At 42.5% G+C, this 21236-nt stretch overlaps 1 protein-coding gene across 1 annotated transcript in view; it reads right to left on the minus strand.

Moving 5' to 3' along the window:
• The window catches only part of CRADD (CARD and death domain containing adaptor protein), an 83872-nt gene that overhangs the window by 57145 nt on the left and 5491 nt on the right, over positions 1-21236 (minus strand). The gene's annotated exons all lie outside the window — the stretch shown is intronic.

Raw genomic sequence — 21236 nt, forward strand, 5'->3', positions numbered from 1 at the left:
CTGCTTTCAGTGGGACTATGACAATTTAAACCAGCTGAAGGGCTACCCCACCATTTTGTTGTTCAAACAATTCAATATGATCCCTGCTTCATGGAGAAAAGGAGGGGAAGATTTCTAATAAAATGAATACCACCACCTGATTTTGTGTTTTCTTTATTTTTAAAATAGGCAGAGGTCTAAAAGTCAATAATAATATCACATTGTAGATGTGGGACTGAAGTCAATAAGACACAGTAAATTCAGTTATGGGAAACAGCTTTGAATGGTTTTAATTATATTTTCCTAGAAAGGCTTATAGAATGTTATTGATATTTGATCTGGATAGTTCTGTTTTCTATTACAAAGTACATAATATCAATACAGCACCATATATGTCTGCATTCAGCAGTCCTTAACCCTTTGCAGGCCCCAAATGAAAGGAGAGGCAGGTGGATATATTTAATTTTTTTTAATCTGAGAAAAGCAGATGCCATCAAACCTGTCACCTGTCATAAAGCATTAAACCTCAGTCGAAGCAAAGAAGTAATGAGGTCTTAAACACCATCACATTCTAGCATGATGAAGAATGATAGCAGACTATTCATTTTGTGTAAGGTATTTGTATGTTAACTGCATTAGACATCTTTTATTTTACAGTTGCCTCATTCTTTCTCTCTCCTAAAGCCGGCTCATGCACCTGGCCTCCCCTGGAAGCCTCTGCTGTCTGTCACTTTCCAATGTGCACATTCCAGCTGATTGAATCCTTTATTAAATTATATACCCCCATACTGAAAAAAAAAAAAAAAAAAAAAACACGCCAAAAAAAAGGGAAGAAAAAAAAAAAGCCATACAGTATGAACAAAAGAATTCAGTTTCTCAGAACTATAAATTTCAAATCCATCTGGCCTGGGAGGGGGACAATAAAAATATACAGAAAGTGATTAAGAAGTACTCCACAATACCCACTGCAGCTAGTTACCGCAGGTCCTGTGGGTCCATCCACCCTGTGCATTCATACCACAGCTGAGCAGCTCCAGGAGATGCATAAATGAATATCATTGCCTCCAGTGAACGTAAGGGAAAGCAGACCAGCAGTCACTTGCCCAAGGCCACGCTTTAAATCAGCACTAGAACTGGGAATAAAATTCCCAAATCATTCTGCTTTCCCGGTTCAGGCGCCATTCAGTACATTGCAGCACAAAAAAAACAAACAAGCACACAGACAAAATTAACAGCTTGGTGTAAAGGGAAAATTATTTCAAGATAGGAGCATTGTGACAAGACTAACAGCAGCCGAACAACATGCATTCAGGCTCAATCAGAGCACCTACCTGAAATGGAAGTGCTGAAAAGCCTCCAAGAAAAGTGGGTAATTTTAGGAGGCCTGGGCATTATCAGCACACTAGTTCAGGAAAAAAGCAGGATTTTTACATGCTGTGGCCAACAGTAACCACCCCATTACTTACAGCCTAAGTACTGTATATATACTTGTGTGTGTGTGTATATATATATATATACACACACACATACACATAGACAGAGAAGACAGCTCTCCATGCTGATTCAGTAAGGTTAGAAGTGAAAAGGAGCTGCATAGCACTTGACGTGATGACAGAAACAAGCAGAGGCAGCAAGGTTCAGATGCATGCCCCAGTCAGACATCGGTAGGATATAGAAAATCAGAGCTACAAGTTTGACAGCAAATATAGGTTAGAAATACACGGGAGTGACTGGTGGAATAGGCCAGGGGAGTTGTTTCAACACCCTGGCATGCTGCTCAGAATGATCTTTAAAATCCATTAAAAAGGGAATATACAGTGAGAGTGAAAAGGCAGCAAATGTAAAAGATTAAAGAAAACAACCTCCTGCCCAGTTAACGCTCTGCTGGGCTGTGTCCTGCACCGACACAGCATCAAACTGAAACCAAGGGGGCACCAACACACACAGCAATTTTTCTTCCCGTTTTCTTTTTTGTTTTAAATAGCAAAACAAGCTTTCTTGTGCTCCACGACTTAAATGCAACCGTTAACCCTAAGAAGGCAGGGAAGAAATTTTTCACGGGAGAAGTTTTATTCATAACTCAATCATGTGGGGATTCTTTCGTGTTTCTCAAGAATCTCTAAAACTAACCAGGCCGATATTATTTGGATGGATGGCACATCTGGGAGTGGTTTGAAGAAGCCATCTACTGAAAATGTAAGCAAAAGGCTCTTAGGGTAGTTTTTTGATGCTTGAGGAGGAAGTCTTTGGAGAGACCATATACAGTGATGATAAGGGCAGGGAGTAAATTCAGCAGTCTTAAAGGGGGAAGGGAGCTTACTGCCCTCAAACGACGACAGGATCAGTCTTTGGAAGTGTAAGATGTATGGCATTCGGGTAAATGCACCAGATCAGGCCAAAATATAAAACAAAACATAGATGAGACCACACGGGGGGTTCAGAGACGACTCGACAACAGCACGTCAGGAGACGGTTTCTGACCTGCGAGACGGGCCATAAAAAGGCACAGTTAAGCCTGGGTGAGTAAGCGAGCCAAGAATTACGAATGCATGAGAGCTACCAAAGTGTCCTTTAAAGAATAAAAATCCTGCTCGCTACCGCAAATAACGGAGATCTGCGTGTCAAGGCAGGCGCGAATGGACCAGGCCACCTGGGCAGCGAGGCTGCGGTCTGAAGCGGGAGCTAACGGGCTGGTCTCCAGGCCGTGGTGTCCACATCCCACCCTCACCTTCGCTACTGACCCAGCACCGACAGCTCTTTCTCCACAGGAACGACACTCCTTGCTGTTTTGCCTAAACGCCCAGCTCCCGGCACCATTTTGCCAAACATGCTGCCCTTGGTTTTCGTGAAGAAAAAAAACCCCTACGTTCTTCAGGATGAAGGGAGGGGGTAAGACTTAAAAAGGTTAACCCTCAAGAGCTAGAAATGGAAGCTGTGCGTTGTCCCCTTCGCCATGCCCGCGGCTGGGGGTGGCACGCTCCAGCTACCTACCCCCTGAGACACCCCGGGCGGAGAGGCACGACCTCAGGAGACAGCAGATTTCTGGGATCTTGGTTTGGCATTCAGACAAAGCTTAGTCATGGTCCAGATCGAGACCAGAGTCCCCCGATTAAATATCTCTTCTGCAGGCACAACGGTCATGTAAACAATCATCTAAAACTCATTTTCTTTGGTAACATTTTTAGGAGGAGAATAATCAGATGGCATGTGTGACGGCAGCCCATCTCAGCCACCCATGGGAGTGGAGCAGACAGTTATATTAACATTTTTACATCATTTTTTGCTATGCAGTTTAAAGGGGAAATTCCTTTTCCAAACAATTTTAATGGGTGGTCAGTGTGTCCTGGACAAAGATTAAGATCCACGTAAAGTAAATTACAGAATAGTTTGGGAAGTTCAAGTGCCGTAAATCACTCAGATCAGAAATTCTGAAAAAATAGCATAAAGCGGCAATGACGCTTGCTGATAGAGCAAACTGAACCCTTTTAAAGAGCAACTATTCCTGAAAAGTCAATTATGCAGTGCCGTTTTTAAAAGTAGTCAAGTCAAATCGAGGCAGAACGTGACAATTAACACACCAGACGTTACCAGCAGCAAACCGTATCTCAGTCCCAGGGGAGCGGGGCAAGACAAAAACATTAGGTTATGTGTAATATCATACAGTCAAATCAAAACAGGTTGAGTAAAGGAAAATTGAGGTTTGCGCAGCTACTGAAACCGTGAGCTCAGTCGAATGACAACATGTACTTTAGACCAGTTTCCTCTTCTCTTCCAAATGCAATAGCGCTGATCACAATCTGCCGAAATCCTAAACCAACTGTGCTGTAGTTAACAGAGATGTCTCCCATGGTAAGCTGGATGGGGCTTTGAGCAACGTGGTTTAGTGGAAGGTGTCCCTCCCCGTGGCAGGGGGGTTGGAACCAGATGATCTTTAAGGTCCCTTCCAGCCCAAACCATTCTATGATTCTGTGATTCACCCCTGGTGATGAACTCCCCTCCAGCAGCAAGAGGTGCCTTGCAAAAGTTCAAATCTTTGGAAAGTGCATCCTCTGAAACATCATGCTATGGGGCCCCTGGGCCCTAAGGATCTTCAGTATTATACCAGTCAGCTGTATCTTCTTTTATGAGTTTTAAACATGAACTACTGTAAAAGCTTCAGGGCCTAAGAGTAAAGGGCCTACACAAGATCAAGGCTTTTTTTTTTTTTTTTATTTAAATTTATTTATGTGCTTCTTAATAAAAAAGATATCATTGTTAGTCTTTAAGAAGCCTGGGAGCTTTGTCCCTCTTAAGAAGAGCTCTCTCGCTAGTCCCAGTGCCTGGTGGGAATATGAGATATTTCTACCCTGAGATGTTATCCAATGCTAACTCAGTTTGAAGTTCAGATTTCCCCTGCATATTCCTTAGGGCAGGTCATCTAGCACCTTCACCTTGAGATGTATATAATAAAAGTCAGCAGGTGAGGCAGTGACTTCTAGGCCACAGGTGAGGTTCTTTGCAGCAATTTAAATAAATTATTAGCAAATTAAATGATTTTTCATGTCACTGTCTAAAGGTCCTACTAGATATTTTTCTTTACAGATTACAATCCAACTGTTCAACCACAGTAAGGACAAAAACCAAAAACCACATATAATGGAAAGACAAAGGAGTGGCAAAAAGACAGCCTTGCCTAGTTCCCAGAAGTTTGTTGGTTTACCAAAACCTTTGATAAAAAAATATATTCTACCTGTGGTTCATGTTTCTCATGGTCCACAAGAAAACAAGAACTACTAAGAAACATGATGAAAAAACACAGAATAGGCAGGACTTCATACATCAATAGCACCTTTTCCTTAATCTTTCCTGATATTAGAAGATTTCATTTGTGTTCAGAACAAAAACAAAAAACAAACCAAAACTTGAATCTTCAGCTTGTAGCAGAAAGAGTTATGACTGGCTTTATCTCCAAACAGGAATGATCCTTTTAAGTTCGATTTCAAGACTCTGTAATGAAACTAGACCGACTACTAGGCTTTGAAGGTTAATTGAAACTCTACAAAACAGCTGTAGACAAAAGGCAAATTTCAGCTTTTCCTCTGGCTTTAGTCACGAAGAAAACTACCCTGAAATTAAGTTCTAGTGTATTTTATAGTATAAATGTAACACACACACTTTCTGTACTGGGGCAAAGCTCCAGCTGCTATGTACTGCTTGTCCAAAGTGCAAGATGCTTTTCTGAGAAACTTCAGCTCAGCTGGGTGCTGCCTAGAGCCTAACACACCCAAATTGTACGGAGGGAAAAAAGTAAGTGATATAAAACAATTTGAAAGACAAGCCATTTAGCTCTCTTCTGTACTAAATATAATTCAATCGTGCAGATTTCCCCATGAGAAAACACCAAGAACAGCAACAGATTAATCTGTTTTTCCTCCCAAGGCCAAAGGTTCACCACCCAGCCTGGGTACACCACAAGGTAAGAGAATCACGGTCTGCCAGAAGCACCAATTCTCTTGAACAACCTCTTTTCAGCTACTTAAAAACATTCATTTCCCGTAGGAAATAAACTACTTAGGTATGTATGTATATTCTGAATTCAAGCTACCAAAACAGGGTGACCCACTCAAAGCTGAGAACAGCTCTCAACACTTTCTCATAACCTGTAGGCAAAAACAAGCGTAGAATTGGTTGTAGTTCTGTCAAATAGCTACATCCTCTTTGGCATTCCTAAAGCACCAACCACCTTTGTGTGCAGATGCCAATACTTATTTTATAGACCTGGAATGGTGGGGGAAGATTATCTAATAGCACATTTCCCGTATCTTGATCCTAAATCACACCTTGTTTTGAGTGATTGCCTCCTGCCTCTACGTCTGAGGTAATTCTTTTTGGTGTTCCAGACATGGCATATGCACTTTCTTCAGGTATGTGTTGTATTATCACTTTGCATGAAAATAGTGATGACTGTGGTGTTAAAAGACAGAACTTTGATTATCTACCTCCAGTCAAATAAAAAAATCAAACTGAGTACTAAAACCTACACCTAAAAAGGCAGACACTGAAAACCCTGGGATTAAATGCTCACTGTCAGCTTATCCTTTCCTACACCACTGTCCTGACTGGCTTTCCTACCTGGGACAGGCATCAGAGGGCTCCATGTGGGGAAACCAAGAAAATGACTGCATATGATGATGAAGGAAGAAAGAGAGAGGCTTGGGGGGCAAGGGGTTCAAAAAACGTAAGAACAGGGGGCCAAAGGGGAGCCTCAAACAAGGCACCCCGACACCATTTCCCAAAGACACATAAGAAACCAGCAAATGCCACCTGGCACTCCTCTGTCTGGAGACAGGACAGCAAAAGGGAGTGGAAAGAGGTCCTACCCCACTGTTGGGATTGCCCCAGTCAAGCTTCCTTCTCATAGTGCTGTGGGCATTCAGCTTGACAGAGCCTGGCAAAGGTTAATGGTGAGTTCCTTGACGCGGTGGGTATATTGAGCAAGACAGACCCAGCATGGCTGTCCTTTCATCATCTCTCATGCCCATGGCTATATTAAGGAAATGCTGAACAAAACCTCAGGCATCTCTCCTCTTACCGCTAAGACTTCATGGGTAAGGAAGTTTTCTGAGCAACTGCAAGACCACTGTAAGAGAAGGAATATTACTAATAACATAATGGATCCCACAGGTGGAGAAAAAAACCATCAAAGCCTATATGCCCCTACAGCTCAAAGGCAAGGCAAAGAACACTGCTAAGTTTGTCATGTAGGCTATGCAAGGATGGGATAGGATTACTACTAAGTCTTGAGAAAGCCCCTTTTTCAAAACCAGAGTGAGGAAATCTATAAAACATAGCATGAGGAGTAAGCCCATCAGCTGTGGTCAGGAATCAGTGGGTGTCTGCTACACAGCTGCAATGATTTAAGGACAAAGCAGTAATCACAACTGTGCATTAGAATTAATATCAGATATATTACAACCTGGAAAAGATAAAAGACCATAATGGTAAGCATGAATGTTACCACTGCAAAAGAAAGACAAACAGCTTTTCTAGAAGGAGGATACTTCAAGGTCATTTTGGTATTGACAATTTTTAACATAAGGAAGGAATTATATCCAAAAACCCAAACGCTATATTCAATTTCAGTGTCATGCAGAAAATAAGCATGTAGATAACTCACAGCAGTTCCTATGGTGAGGCAAAGCAGTCAATTCTTCATACTTTATATATTCTATGTGCCAATGACATTTTTTTAACCTTGTGATACCATTGGACTCAGAAGCTGATAAGAAAGGACATGAAATAATAACGTACCCACTCCAAACATCCTGACAAAGGTAAAACATGCAAAGGTCTGAGTAATAACTTTGCTTTTAGACCTTTAAAGAAGATGTAATACAATGATGTTTGGTTTGTTCACAGAAATGCTGTTAAACTCTTCTCTGGTACGTACGACCAACGTGCTTTGCGTCTTAGAATTAAATCAACTATATGTTATAACGTTGACTGATCTGTGAAAGGGCTATGCATATGGAACTAGTAAACTGAGAAGGAAAAAGCTATCCAGAATGGGGAAAAGGTTCAAAAGTTGCGGCTCAGACATGACTGGAACCAGATAAGGAGGAAGGGAGCCATTTAGAACTGGGTCTACATGGAAGGGGTCTAGCATCACAAGTGGCTTTCCAGGGGATTTTATACCCTGCTCCTGCATTAGCTTACTCAATAAACCAAAGGACTTAATCGATACAGATAGTAACACTTCATTAATAATATGACAATATAAATGCTTTTCTTGATGCACAAGATTAAATTAGCAGTCTGAGTAACTAAATGGTGGTAGCTCTATGGGAGGAAAAAGGGCTACGGCAATGACTTGTACAGTCAATAGGAACTGAGCAATAAAAAAATCAAAAAGCCACACTTAGAGCATAGAATAGGAGAAAAGGACTTTGTTTATCAGTGCAAACCCTAGAGGTGTACAAATGTTAGCTGGTGCCAAATCAGAAGGCTAATTAACGCCCGGCAGTACAGAATCTCTTACCACCTCCCTCTCCCCACGGGGAACAGGCATGCTTTGGGACTGTGTGCCCGCTCTGATGCTCCGGGATTAACAGTTATGAGATCCCCAATTCCAGGACTTCTGGTATTCTCCAGCCTCGTGTGGAAAGAGTTCATAATTACCCCACAGGCAGTAATGCAAGAAAGTGATGAAGTCTGAAGAGCTCCAGACTTGTCTGGATATGTGTATCCCAGACAATGTTGCTGACATGATGACAGTTTCCCAGAATGAACCCACAAGGCAAGGACAGCACATACAAAAAATAGTGTCTGTCTGTACATAAACTGGAGGGTTTGCAATTTTAACTGGACAGCACATTATTTAGTACAAGAAGCACTAGTAATGCTGTGTCCTGCACAAGTAATTCATAACCCTTCCTCGACTCACACCAGGAGGAATCAACTGACGTGAAAGCAGTATCAAGACGTGGACATCCCGTATATTTCCTTAACTTAGACTTCTGAAGCTTTATGGACAAAAGTTACCCAGTATTTGACAGTGCTCAACAAAAGAATGCTGAAGTTGAAAAACCAAGCTGAAGAAGCGTACAATGGTGAACTTCATCTTGGGGGACACTATCAGGAGGGCTAGACACTAATAAGTATACACAATCTAATGTTTAAGACCAACACGAAAGGCTTATGCACAAAAGCAAAAAGCTAGTTCTGCCTTTCCTAACATTTACAGATGATTACAAAAGACTTGCAGAGCATCTCATGGGATTACTGTTGCTATCATTACCAAGATTGATTTTTCTTAAAAAAAAAAAATCCCAAAGTGATTTCAGCACTTACCAGAGAGGTTTTGAATGGGAAGAAGTAGTACATTTGTGCAGGCAGAACAAGAGGAGGAAAACCCAGTATACTGCTTTCTTAATCAGAATACAATCCCTGTCAACAAAAATACTCAGTGATACAGGAGGAATTTTACCAAGTGCACGGGCTACTGAGCAGTTAAATTTACGGTTGGACTCGATGATCTTAAAGGTCTTTTCCAACCTAAATGACTCAATGATTCTATGATTCTAAATCATAAATTCATGGCTGTAAATCACAGTTCCCTTCTTATGTGGATTCATAAAACAAAGGGGGAGAAATCTCTAAACCAGAGCCTGGTATGCCAAGAATTTTGTAAGAGGGTGCACATACCAAAGGCAAAATGAACACTGCAGTGGACATATAATCACACTTGGAATGCCTCTGATCAGCATTAGCCAGGAAAACACCTTGTCATGCAGCAGGCTACAGCATGAAACTCAAGTGAACAGCAGGGTTTACACTCCAATTCTTCCTGATATTAGTCTGAACAGAAAGGCACCACACTACTGAGATTCACTTTTTCTCTAAATGACTTGATGTTTACTCTTTACACCACTGTAAGTGACAAATTGAAAAAGAAAAGGAAAATGCTAACAGAACCCAAACAAGACACATATGACCTTGTAATACGCCCCTGGACTCCCTGTGCATCCTTCAGTGGAAACACAGTTGTTTTCACTCCTGCAGACTCTGTTTATACATTATGGCCCAATCCTGTGGATATTTAAAGTAAATTTAGATGTAAGTAATCTGAAGCCAAAGAGCATGCTAACAGCCCCACAAACAAATATTTGCAGGTTGAGTTTGACAATAAAAATATATTAGCTCAGGCCTCTGAAATAACTATTCCAATTAAACAAACTTTAGCAATGCATGTGTTTCCACTAATTGGGATATGGATGACCATCACCTTCTGAAGACTGCGGAGCTCTTTCCAGGCCTTCGTCTTGTGCAAGATATCCGATCAATGCAGTGCCACGCCAGCAGCTGGCCAACTTAATTTTATCTGAACAGAAGTACGGTAACAGCCTTCTAATAAAAGGGCAGACATTTGGGCTAAGCATGTATTACACATTTCTTTCTTACCTATATTCTCCTCATTGATCATAAAGCTGAAGATGAAAAATCTCTACCGTAGGTAACAACTTTAAATGGACAAGTGAAGTGTATGTATTTATAGTTTGCATAGCAGAAGGACAATCATGCACTTAGTTGAACAATTTAAAGATACAGTAACATTGCTGTATATGAGAACTAGGAAAAATGAAATATATAAACAAATAGTGATAAATGAAAATGAGACTCTCGGTAACAGGGTCAATTCTCCTGGATTCAGGTGCAAGGAAGAGACACAGGTTTATCATCAATCCCCTTCCCCCAGGACAGGTCTGAATTATTTTGCTAAAATCCGTGCACTGTTTCTGGGGAAAGTTAGGGGCATTAAGAAGGGGATTCACAAAGGCCAGTGTGCCAACTGAGAAGCTGCCTCAACTAGCCAATATCAAACAAGGAGGAGAGGAACTCAAGGCCTATCTTGACTCTTTCTGGGACTTAGATACGTTTTTTTCAGCTACTGGGAAGGACTTTATTCTAGTCAATATTCAAGATCTGAACTGTCTCTTGGAGCGACGCCTCCACCGAAGATTTATAAAACACAGCTGAGGGGGCACCGCTCATATAAAGCGTAGATGTGCTTACTTGGGAAGTATCTAAGACATCAAGTCACAAGGTGGTATCCTACCTGTTACGCTGTGGGGCCTTATTAATATGAAACCATTCCATGCAAAGAGCTGCACCTCACTGCCAGCTGCTGGCAGGGAGGCAGCCCCATCTGACAGCTGTGCGCTGCCAACGCCCACGGGATTCGGCCCCGCGGGCGAGATCGCTGGAGAAAGGCCTGGCTGCGTGTCCCGACGCCGGCCGTGAGCGAGGCGCCGCGCTGCTCGGCGCTGTCGAGCGGCGGGCAGCCTGGGACCTGCCCAGAGCAGGCTTTGAAGTGCCCGGGGAGCTCCGATGGCAAAAGCTGCGGTCCCCGGGTACCTGGCTGCGGGCGCAGCCAGCAGCTTGGTGGGGAAAGATTTAAGGCTTCCCATTTTGGATCTGGGTGCCTGCAAAAGGAATGCCCCAAGAAACCCGAGTTAATTTCTACTGCAAACAGCCGGCTAGCATTTGTAGCTGTAACCTGACGTTGCTTTTAAAACGAGCATTTTGCAGATGAACTTGTCAGATCCACCATGAGCACATGAACCGAGGGGACGATGAGAGCGTTTTGCAACCCTAACTGCAGCAATGGCTGTTCAAGGATATGAAGATGAAACTAATCTCATGTGGGATGCGGCAGAACTGGATCACAGAGAAATGCATGACTTTTTAATCAAACAGAAGAGCAGTAAGAATAAAGAACATGTCGCTTTCGAAAGCTGAGTAAACACAGCCATCGCCTACAGTAAATAAAAAAAGTATTTAAATAAATACTTTCTTCACATAGAAATACTAGAAAGTACTGGTTTTCCTTTTCATTCCAGCTTTCCTTTCTCAGCAGTTATTTTGCTGAGGATTCGTATGCCCCTGCCTAAAGGAAGCCTGCCTCCCACCAGACCCAGCCAGAGACCCCCTGGGCTGGCAAGGGGCGTAGTGAACCCTTTACCTGTGTAAAGTCCTTTCGCTCATAGCACATGTTTTATCAGAAAGATCCAAAGACTGGAACAGGCCGTTTGTTAAAGAGCTCAACATGTTATTAACTACAAATGAGAGGTAAGACTTTCAAAAGCATCAGCACAGGACTAAAATTGCCTTCTTTAAAGCCAAGGGGAACTTACCCTTGACCTTGACGGGAGGAGGGTTGGGTGAGCTTGGGTTAACTATGAGTCCCTCTGAAAATCCCAGGCAAGGTGGTGAAACACTAAGATTAAGAAGGCTGCCAGAAGACATGATGCACTAATGGCAAATTATTCCCCTTGACCCAATGCATTAATGCTTATTTCCTGCACACACAAACTGTATGGTATAAATCAAATCGGCTCCTTCTCTAAATGTAGATTGGAAGAAACACTGAAGCTTCACTTCAGTTTGCAGCAGAGCTGCTTGTCAAAACACATGTACAACTCCTTGCCAATACATCGATATATGAGGGAACACAAATCTATTCATAGACAAAGCAAGAGCAGGAAGAAAATTTAAAAAGAAAATCTGACAGTATACTGGAACGATGGTCCAGTGGCTAAAAGAAGCAACAAGATTGGTTTTCTGTTTGCACAGACAATTGCCAAGTAGATAAAAATTGGATTTAAAAGTCTTGTATACAAAATCGTAAATCTTCTAACAAGATAAACTGCAGCTGCATCACTCTGAGGTAACAACAATACTTGGGTGCTCTAGTTCTCATTCATATAAACATATATGTGACCGTAAACAAATCTGGAAGGAAAGCTTAGTTGTGTATGGCAATGCAGGGAGGGCTTCAAGATATAATAACCATGCATAATTAACTGTATCCTAGAGGAACTCCCTGACCTTTGCCATACAAGTGACATTTCCCAGTGAGAATTAAGTCACATCACTGCTGATATTCTCAGTCGACAGGCAAAAGGAGCACGGAGTCTGAACTAGTAATCGCTTTTCAGCTGCAGAAATGATTTTTCGTTGAAGGTTGAGGTATGATGCCACGTCAGTGTAGGGAAGACAGCATAGCACCCATTCCTCCACCAGAGAGAACATTTTGGTCATCAGTGGCAAGACCTTTGTCCTGCCCTGGTCAACAGGAGTCTGGCCCCTGACTTCCCTCGAGTCAGACTTTCACCGTGAGACACTAGTTCACATTGTTACTGATGCTGGATGGCTATGCAGCCTCCACAGCACGTGCAAGCTAAGGTGGGTGTGTTTGCTGCTTGTTTTTTTTTTTTCTAAAACCAGCGGTTTTAGACTTAATTTCTGAAAGACAATAGATTTTCCCCATGCAATGGGAATACAAAAATTAAACAAACATTTTCAGATGGAGCTCCAAGGCAATTCTGGAGGTGCTAAAAGAAGAGCTGGCCAGCTCTGAAGGAAATTATTAATGAAGAAAAACTTCATGAAAAGAAGTCCACAAAGTCTTTAAGTAGGAAGTTCTCTCAGTTACTCTGGAGCATACATTAGCGCATAACTATGGGCCACAAGGGCCATTAATTAGTATCAACAGAATGCCTATACTGATGACATAATGCAAAAATAACAACTGCATCTTGCCTTTTCATGTTTACAAGTGGCTTTATCAAGCTGCAGAATCAGGTCCTTACAAGAAAGTTTCCAGTCCATTCTAGAAAACAATTATTATTATCTGTAAAAAGCTTTTTTAATGATTCCCTCACCACATCCTGAGATAAGACCAACAGTGGGAAGCTGGCAACAATTAACAAAAGATCTCAAGGATCAGAGAGGACTGCAACTATGCATGTTTTTGGAAATATGAGACACGGGCATGATTTTATCATACTGCGATGCAAGTTGAGGAGGAAAATGGACAGACAATTAAGATATTTTGTCTAATGGAAAACCACAGGTAGTGAACTCTGTGAGCCATTTAGAATGGACATATCCCAAGATGAGAAATGTACTATGAACTCTGGGAAATAGAGATACTTAAATAATCAAAGAAAAAAAAATGCATTTATTTGCATGCAGCAGCATCCCTGATATGATGCACATCTACATCTCTATGTATGTATAAGCACAGAATTTTGGGAAGAAAAGATTCCAAGACTGCAGGTGTTTATGGACAAAACTACCTCATTCACTGGCCAGAAAAGGCTATGTCTATATTAGCAAGCAGTACAGAGCAATAGGAGAGGACCTATAGACTGACACAGATCATGCTGAGGATCTGGTGTTCAGATTATACACAGCTGGAAGGTTTCACTTCTAACAGGCTCTAGTCTGGTCCTATGGACGCTGTGAACACCCGGAGCACATTTTCCTGTTTAGATTCACCTGAAAGAAATCTAATTTAAACACTCCAATTCGCTTAAAAAGTACATTCCTAATCTGAACTGGAAGTCATGCATACATATCCAAAGTGTCCTATGTCTGCACCAGTTATATCTGGATTGAAATCCCACATACTGAATATACAGCGTGTGATGCCAAGCTTACAGAATCACAGAAAAATTTAGGTTGTGAGGGACCTTTGGAGGTCATCTAGTCCAACCTCCTGCTCAAAGCAAGGCCAGCTTCAAAGTCTAATCAGGTTGCTCAGGGTCTTCTAGTGTTGAGCGTTGACTGTCTCCAAGGATGGAGATTCCACAGCCTCTTTGGGCAACCCTACCTGGGCTGCAACCTCTGGTGGCCAGTGCTTAACTTGTCTTGTGAAACTTTTTTCCTTATATCCAATCAGAATTTCCCTTGCTACAACTTGTGGCTGCCACTTCTTTTCCTTTTACTGCGCACCGGTAGGAAGAGTCTGACTCCACCTTTTCTGAGTCTACTTGGCCTTCTCTTCTCCGAGAACAAACTCAGTTGTCTCAGCCTTTCCCTGTACTTCATGTTAAAGTAACCACTTTAGTGGTGCTCCACGGGACTCTCAAGTTTGTCTGTCTCTCCCTTGTACTGGTGGCATAAAGCTAGACACAGTATTTTAAATACAGCCTCCTAGTACCAAGTACAGGGGAATAATCACTTCCATCAGCCTGCTGGCTTTGCTCTTGCTGATGCAGTCCTGTGGGTCGTTAGTCTTCATCATCAAACTCGTTGTCTACCAAGACATCCAGCTTCTTTTTTGCAGACTTGCAACTGGCCAGTCAGTGCCCATCTTATGTTATTTTGCAGGAATTTTGTATCCCAGGTGCACGACTTTACACTTACTTCTGCTGAACGTCATGAGGTTCTTGCTGGCACATTCATCCAGCTTGCTGGGATCCCTCCGAGAGGCAGTCCTGCTCCCCTGTGTCAAATGATCCCCAATCCTTGGAGTCATCCTGCCTTCCTGCTTTAGGCACAGTTCAGAAGATCCCAGAACACAAACTGACAAGTGTGCAAACAAAGTTAATTCACCTACAAACTTCCTGCAGATACAGTCCCTCCCATCACCCAGGTCACTGACCAAGAGGTTAAACAGAATTGGTCCCACACTAAGGAACACGACTCGTAACGAGCCTCCAGTGAGATGGATATTGAGCCACCAGCCACCACCCTTTGAGCCTGGTGGCCTTTCCTCACCCACTGTGCAGTCCACCCATTCAGTCCATACCTTTGCAGCTAGCCACAAGAATGCTGTGAGACTGTGCTGAAAGCCTTGCTGAAGTCAATTAAACGAAATCTACTGCTGTCATCCACAGAGGCAGTCATTTTATCACAGAAGGCAAGAATCAAGTTGGTCAAGCTTGATTTACCTGTGGTAAACCCAAGCTGGCTGTTCCCAGTCAATTTATTGCACTTTGTGCATTTGGCTTATCACAGCCTACCAAACATGACACAAAACAGCCTCTCAGACACACAGGGTGGCTCCCTCAGCACTCTCAGACACATCCCATCCAGCTCCGTGGATTGGTGTATGCCCACGCTACTCAGATAATTCCTAACTCAGTTCTCTTCTACTATAAACAGCATGTCCCTCAGCCAAATTCCACTACTAGCCACAGAGACCAGGGCCAACTGACAGCAGACCTTGCATATGAAGACCCAGCCTTTTCCGTGCCTTTCATCAGTGGTTGCCTTAGTCTTCCTTCCACCGCCAATGTACCTGTAGAAGCCCATCTTATTGTCCTTCACATCCTTGAATGGTTTCAAACTCAGACGAGCTTTGCCCTTCATAACTCTATCCCTAAAAACCCACAGAATGCTTTTATATTGCTCCTGGGTAGCCTGTCCTCACTTCCACCTCCCAGACAATTCCTTTTCTGAATTCAAGCTCAGCTGGGAGTTCCCCTTTCAGCCAAGCTGGCCTCCTGCCATGCCTGCTGATTTTGCTGTACGTAGGAATGGATCATTTTTATGCTTTGAAGAGATTTTCCTTAATGGTGAGTCAGGTCTCCTGGGTGCTTTTGTCTGTCAGAACTGTCTCCTACAGTGTCCCATCAACCAGTTTCATGAAGAAGCTAAAGTCCAGAACTTTGCTACTTGCTTTCCTCGCTTCTCTCAGTGTCTTGAACTTGAGCACTGCATGGTAACTGCAGCCAAGACTGACGTTAACAAACACATCCCTGAACAGTTGTGCCTTGTTTGTGAGCAGCAAGGCCAGTGGAGCACCTACCTTAGTCTACTCATCTAGGACAGTCATCAAGATATTGTCCCTTCTGCATTCCAGAAGTCTCCTGGATCGCTGTACTGTGTCACATTCCCAGTAAACACCAGGGTTGTTAAAGTTTCCCTGAGAAGCAGGGCCTGCAGTAGAAGCACTCTTTTAAGAAGGCTTCATAGGATCACAGGGAAATTTGGATTGGAAGAGACCTCAGGAGTCTCCTGTCCAACCTCCTGTTCAAAGAAGGGTCAGCTCTGAGATCAGACCATGTTGCTCTGTATTCTATCCAGCTGGGTCTTGAAAACCTTCATGGATGAAGACTACTCAACTGCTCTGAGTCCCCGTTCCAGTTCTTGACTCCCCTTATGATGAAAAATTCTCCTTATAGCCAGTCAGGATCCCCCATTTCAACTAACACCCTTCATCTCTCATCTTCCCACCATGCATTGCTGTGTAGAGCCTATCCCTGTCTCATATTGATATCATCTTTGTACATATTGGAAACCTGCTATCTTCCCTTCTCCAGGCTCTACCTCGTTTTGGTCGGGAAGCCCTATAAAAGATGCCACTACAACGTCTCTCTCACTGAGCTCCCTTCTGACCCTAAGCCATAAGCTCTGGACCAGCCTGTTGCCCAGGCAATAGCATAGCTCTGTGCATTCAAGACGTGCCTTTGAAGAGACTGCAAGGGCATCCTTGTCCAAGAACCTGAGGCCACGCACTACGGCACTGCAGTTGTGTGAACTATCCCACCACGTCTCTGCAAATCCACCGACATCACGGGGCAGCAACCGTGCAGGCTTCCACTTCCTCCCAGCACACCCGCTGGTACAGACACTTTTGTCCCACTGTCGAGTTTATCCCAGCTGTCCCTAGCAGTCCCCATTTCTTGAAAAGGGTCCTGTGGTCACAGAGTCCAAAGTGCTGCCACGACACCAGGTGCACAGACAGGTGTGAATAAGCAGGATGCATCCAGCCCTGCCCAGGTTTTTCCCCTTGAATGGCAGGATGGAGAACACTGCTTGGGCTCCATCCCTTCATATGGGATCACTGAGCCCCGTAGTCATCCTTAAACTGGTGAAATATTACTAGTGCTCACATGAGAGAGTAGCAAAGTCTGATAACTGACCAGGCCTTGGCAACCTCTGTGATGTCCTGGATCCAGTCTCTGGGGAAGCAGCAAACTTTGGGAGTCATCAGGTCTGGTCAGCAGACGGATGTCTCCATTCCCTACACCAGGGAGTCTTCAATCCCTATTACCCATTGCTTCCTTTTAGTGGCACTGGTTATGAGTAGTTGATCAGGCACGGCTGGCCCAAACACCTCTCTTGCCAGAACTCACTCCTCCTCTCCTGTTTCCAAGGACTGTACGTTTTATTAAATCTATATTATTATTAGCCTCACATATGTGTGTTACTGAGGATGACACCAAGTGTGGTTTTATCTTTCCATTAACTTACCTGAAAGAAACTGTTGGAGACTGGACAGGAAACACTACAGTTCTCAACAGAGATGCCTAAGATTCAGGTTTCTCAAAGTGAAAAACATAGATGTAAGCAGCATAAACACAGCTGCTTATTAACACGGCAAAAAAGCAACAAAGCAAATATTACTTAAACTGTAAAAAAAAAAAAAAAAAAAAATCTTACGTTCATACCGACATTAAAACCAAAACAGACACACAGAACGCTCTGTAGAACCAGGGAAGTTGATTACTTGTCCATGTCATGATGCATGCTGTTAATATTGAGTGTGTGCACAAACCTTTAATGCCAGACTTCACAGATCTCGCTGCGGTCAGGAACAAAGCCAAAGCCGTAAATGTAACACCCGATTTTCAGGGGAGATGGGAATGTGGAAAAGAGTTTGGGAAATTCTCCTACGAGAATGCCCTTGAATCTCTCCAGAGAACATTTTCTATAGCCTCCAGGCACTGGGATGTGGCACAAGGGCATTCCTTCATCTCCAGGTCAATCCAGTGCGGCCAAGGCTGCTAAGCCCATCCCTTTCCTTCAGACATACATAGGAGGAAACTCCCCCTTCTGCCACAGGACTATACAAGAGAGGGGAGGGAAAGAGAGGAAAGAAAAAAAAACCACCGTCTTCTGTCCACCATTTTAGAGAGAGAAAAGGAATTCATCAGCTGCTCTCCTCTCTGACATCCAAATGGAAAAGGCAAGAGACCAGGCTGTTTCCTCACTGCATTAGACGTGAGAGGAAGCAGGATAGGAAGAGGGCAGGAAGCAGCCAACAAAAGGTAAGAAGAGATGCTAAACTTCCCCATGTCCTAATGCTGTTGCATTTGAATCTGAATTCTTAGAAACCTACAACCCAGCTGCGGAAAAAGGACTTTGGGAAGGCTGCGGGGGGAGGGAAGGATGGCTTTCTCAGCAGAAGTACATATTTTGCTTTGTTTTGTATTTGCATGCTTTATCCAAAGTGTTACACAACATGAAGCTTTATATAGCTATACGAGAACACACGCTCCCCACACATCCAGGAAAAAACCCCAACCACACCAAAATCTGTTCAAATCAAAAAACCTCACCCAACCTCACCCCTGTTAGGGACCCTAATGCAGACTGCCGACTAGCTACCACAACGACAGCAACAACAAAATCATGCATTAGAAAATATTCCTTGCTTAGTTGTGAGAGAACAGCTTTCCCAAGCCAATTTGGTGTAACTCCATGCCCCAAATTCACTAACGTTTGTCGGATAGCCACGGCTGCTGCAGGATTCCTTTGGCAAACACTGTATCTCAGACTTTTCTCTTTCTCAATATGCTGTGATTTCCTGTGGAATGGAGAAATCATCTATACTACAAAGAGGTGCAGTACTGTTACTTTTAGAAGTAAATAATTTTACAGCAACATATAGCATAGAGAGAAATATAATACTTGTACATAGAAATTCACGAGCAGAGAGAGATTAGAAAAGCATTCCGATAAACAAACACCATCGAAGCCTACATTTTTTATTCAGTGCAAAAAAATATTGAGTAACTGTTTGCTGTTCCTAGAAAGAATGGAATTTTCTTGCCAACAGCTGTAGTTTTCCGTAGGAATTATAATACTATATTGAAGATTTATGTTCTTGACAAAGGCATAAAGTTATACAAACTAGGGCAGAAAAAACAGAATAGTCTTTTCCCAACAAAACAGACCCACATTATTTTTGTTAACTCTTACTAGGGCAGAAGTTTTGCTCTTCAAAACCGGGAATTCATGCTGCAGTTCGTGTTTATAATGATTAAGTCTTGCAATGCCACTCTGTACAGAGTGAACTGTTTTATCACAGGTTCTTACACAAGCAAGAAACACACCCTATCATCTTGAAATCAATTAAAGTCATAAATATTTACCTCCAAAAGCACACGACTCTACATTTTCTTCTTGAGATTTTGGGGTTTTACAATGATGCTTTCCCTACCTTAAGAAAAGGTTTCCCCAAAGCTGTGGCCATCTGACAGATCGATACTAGAGAGGAGAAAGGTGACCCTAGGCAAAAGGCTGTCCTCTGCATAAAGTAAACAAGGAAGAGGAAGGAATCCTGGGTCTCTTTGCTGCAACTACACAGGTGCAAGTGGCCCTACCTGCCTGCATATCACCCTCCTGATTCCCATGGAAAAACTATTCCTTGGGCTCTGCAGGATTAGGGTCTTCTGTGTTCTTGGAACTACAGCAGATAACAGTATCCAGAACTACTATTTATAAGTCAGATGACGTTCAGCAATAAAACTCAGGATATCACAGGTTTTAAAGATCATTTATTTGCAAGCAGCCAAACAGCATACTCGGGGTTGAATCCTGGGCCAATTTACACTTACAGTCTATGCTGCTCCATGAACATTACACCAAGTTACACAACTTGGGAATCAATAAATCCATTGCCTTGGAAGAATTTGCCCAAAGGCTCCCGATGAGTCAGTGTCAGTGTCTTGTCTAGGTCTCAGCCTTTGGCTTCCATTTCGTAGCTGCTCAGTCCACCAGATCATATTTACACTACATCACCAAAAATGTTTTTATTTCTGTCCTTCTGAAATTGCTGTTTGTTTGGTTCAGTTGGTTTGTTGTTTTGTTTTGTTTTTACTAAGGGAAGAAAATATATTAAAAGTTTCTTAACAGTTACAGTTGTGATTTTTTTTTTTAACTGGGAACCAACAAACTAAATTTCTCAGCTGAAGCAAAGATAGAAAGCCTGATCTCTTTGAACAAAATGCACAACAATCCAAAGGCCTACACAGAAAAATCACTGTGCACGTGCCACAGTTTTTACATTTAAATAGAGAAAACCTAATAGTCTACTTTTACTGACTTTAAAAATCCTACGTGTAGTCAGTGAAAAGTGAAAGACTATAAAATGAAACCTTCCTTCAAGGAACAACTTGCCACCAGACCTTAGTCCTGAAAAAGATCTGCAAAAACTGAGGGTATTTTTCTTGAGTAAACAGAATTTTAACTGAGCATAAACAAGTGAACAGCAGGCATGTGATTTCCAAAGTATGCATGATTCAAAGGAAAAAAAGATTTAAAAATCTGAGGCCATAAAACCAACTTTAATTTTAAAAGTTTTAGGGTCTAAAAAAAGGCAGTGTGTATGTTGCAGGCTTTTTTCACTACGAATGGATTCTTTAAAAGAAATTGCCACTGACAAATCATCATTTATAAGAACTGTTTCAAATAAGGCAGAAGTTAAGTTATCTAGCATGGCACTAAAGAACACATTTAATTTTAAGTATGCTTATAGTTTTATTACAGCCAATGGCTTTTTCCATGCTTAAGGCCGAGCATAGGCTCAAGTACTCTGCCGAGACAAAAGCTTACACGTTTGTTGTTTAGAATGCAAAGCGAGGCTTTTTATCCCAAACCACATTTTCTTGCACGTAATCAGCACTGATGATTGCCGCCATAGTTTCCAATTCATTCCAGGGTGCACTCAGCATTTATTAGGGCACAGATGGTGCTCTCTTTCTTTGGCTTCTAAAGAACATGCCTAAATATTAAAACAAACTTGGCTATCTGCCTCTTATCCTGTTCTTACGCTCTGTATTGCCACAGTAAAAATAACAGTAACCTTTGATCTAATCTGGAAGCCTTTTCTAACTTATACACAAAATTTGGCAATCAGATTATCAAGTACAGTCAGCCCACTTGAAACTGGAGAACCTGATGTGCATAAATCCAGCACG

Source organism: Platalea leucorodia, assembly GCF_965183815.1.
Source record: "Platalea leucorodia genome assembly, chromosome: 4".
Lineage (NCBI taxonomy): Eukaryota > Metazoa > Chordata > Aves > Pelecaniformes > Threskiornithidae > Platalea > Platalea leucorodia.